This window comes from Cryptomeria japonica, chromosome 10 (assembly GCF_030272615.1).
Source record: "Cryptomeria japonica chromosome 10, Sugi_1.0, whole genome shotgun sequence".
Lineage (NCBI taxonomy): Eukaryota > Viridiplantae > Streptophyta > Pinopsida > Cupressales > Cupressaceae > Cryptomeria > Cryptomeria japonica.
Genome location: NC_081414.1, coordinates 115,235,484 through 115,238,064, shown reverse-complemented (window position 1 = coordinate 115,238,064; position 2,581 = coordinate 115,235,484).

Here is a 2,581-nt window from a genome sequence, read left to right as displayed (position 1 = left end):
ATAGGTTACAAGATTTACCTCCAAGCCAACCCGTCACATTGGAATGCATTTTGGATTCTAAGGTTGTGAAAAAGACTAGGAGAGGAGTCTATAAAGACTATTTGATTAAATAGATAGGGCTACCATATTTAGAGGCTACATGGATGATAGAGAGAGATATATTACAACATGGTACCACTGTCCAAGCCTTTTCCACTCAAGAGACTTGAGTTCTTCTTACCCCCGGATCATGGTGTAGGGGCACAAAGGCAATTTTGTTGTGTTGATTCAAGTAGATTGGAATCATGTTGTTTTGGTTTGTAATAAGCTCAATAGGTCTTTGAATAAGTGCTCAAATACCTTTAAGGATCCTAGGAGTCACTAATTGGACAATTTTGGCACATGGTCTCTTAAGGGTGCCAGATAGAGCACTTGGTAGAATAAATTGTTATTAAGTTAGAATAGGTGGGTTTTATGTTGTTTAGAGGTTTATAAGGTCATTTGGATCATTAGGAAGTGACCTAGGTTAGATTTGAGAAAAGTTGCAAAAGTTGCTCATAGCGATTTTGCAACATTTGCACTTTCACACACCAATGGCTAGTTGGTTGTGTTTTCCAGTTGCAGGAATTTGTAACCAACCCAAGGCCGATATAAGGCTTTGGAAAACTGATGAGAATGGTTTGTTGAAGAATTGAAACAAGAAGAGCAAGTTTAGCCTTTCAAATTTTGTGTTTTCAGCGAGTCTAGTTGAGTTTAATTGGTTTTGTACAATCTCTATGGACTTCCAAGCCCAGAACAAGTAATGAATTATTAGAGGAGGGACATATCTTCCATTTGATGGTGGTTTGAAGCTTTCAAGTGTTATAGTTTGCAAATTGTGTCATTTTTTTTTGTTGCAGGCGGGTCCTAAAGACCTAAAAACTAGGGTTTTGAGGACTCTATGGCCCATTCCTTGAATTCCATGGTGGAACTCTATATTGAAGCCTTATGGAATGCTAGGTATCCTTTTAAAGTATTTTTTCATTTTGGTTTTAAGACTAGGGAGGCTAAACTCTAGGTTTGTCACCATACCCTAGCCTTGGCAAGTTGAGTTGACAAGCAATGGGGATCATGGACAATAGGCCCTAGTTGGGTAAATCCATTGGATGTAATTGATGCAAGGTTGGATTGGATATCCTCATGGATGTAAAAACTTGAAACAATCATCAGAATTCTTGAGAAATCGGACTAGTGAAGACATTCAAGCAAATCCCTATTTTGTAGGCTTAAAAGGAGGAATTAGGCCTAAAACGTGTTAGGATGGTTAGAGACCAAACCCATGTCCAATTTTGTGATATTGTATGAATCTTCCAAAAGGGTATCTAAAAAGATAATTATTTTATAGGGATGTTCAAGAATTCTATCAGATAATTGCAAAATACCTCACAAGTAGGGCTAATTGAACTAGGTCACCTAGTAGGCCTAAAAGAGCAGATCAACCCTAAAGCTTGTAATCGGTAAACACCAAAGTCCTAAATGAAGGGATAGGGTTGGGAAACTAAGTCAAATAATCCCTAAGTGTGTTGTTCATGTATGAATGGAGATCCTATGGTAGAGGGGGTTGGCTCTTGGTTAAGGTGTTGAGTAGGAAGGTCCCTAATAAGGAGTGTGGGACACTCACAAAACAAGAAGTGGTGACCTTAGTCTAAGGACCTTAGGAAGGTCAGTAAGGGTGGGATCTACATCCTTTGGAAGGTTGAAAAGTGTGGAACCGCTGGATGGTTCAAGAGACAACCTAAGGAGACATCAAAAGTAAGCAAACCTAGTAGGAAAGCTTAACCACTCTACATCACATGCCAAGGAACATTGAAATAAATGCCCAAGTCTCCCCAAGCTTCAGAAGGGTTTCTGGTAGATCACCAAAATAGGTCCAGGCAACCGGTAACAAGAACTACCAATCGGTAAGAGGAAACTGTCAAGGAAACCGATAGGGATGTCTTGTTGGAAAATGATCCAAATGCGATGTGGTCTTGAAGAAAGAAAGATGATAAACTCTTCAAGTAGAATCTAACTCCATAGGATCCGGTGAGCCAAAACTGGGACACACAGAAAGGAAAACTGAAAGTGCAAATAGAAAGAAAAACATAAAGGAATTTTTTTTTGGCTAATGCAAGATTCCTATGAACTGGGGATGCTCCTGCATCATGAAGTATTGCTCAAGATAAATATTTAGAAGAGGGATTTAGTTGATGATTTCAAGATTGAAATTAATAACCTAAATCCAGTTACACTAAATCCACTGCTTAGATTTGAAGGAATAACAGTAGACATATAAGTGGGTAGAGAATTGTCTACTATTGTGATTGTTGAAAAGAATCAATATAAAACACCAATCTTATGGTAAAATTGAAAACCCTGGTTATAGAGGTTAATGGTACATAAATTGATATCAAAATTACTTATATATTCCATTAACAATTAAACCTACAATAAGAGGCACTTTAGTCCACATATATTCACATGTCAAATATATATGTATGTATGTATATATATATATGTATGTATGTATATATATTTGTATATATATGTATACATATATACATGTATATATGTATACATATAT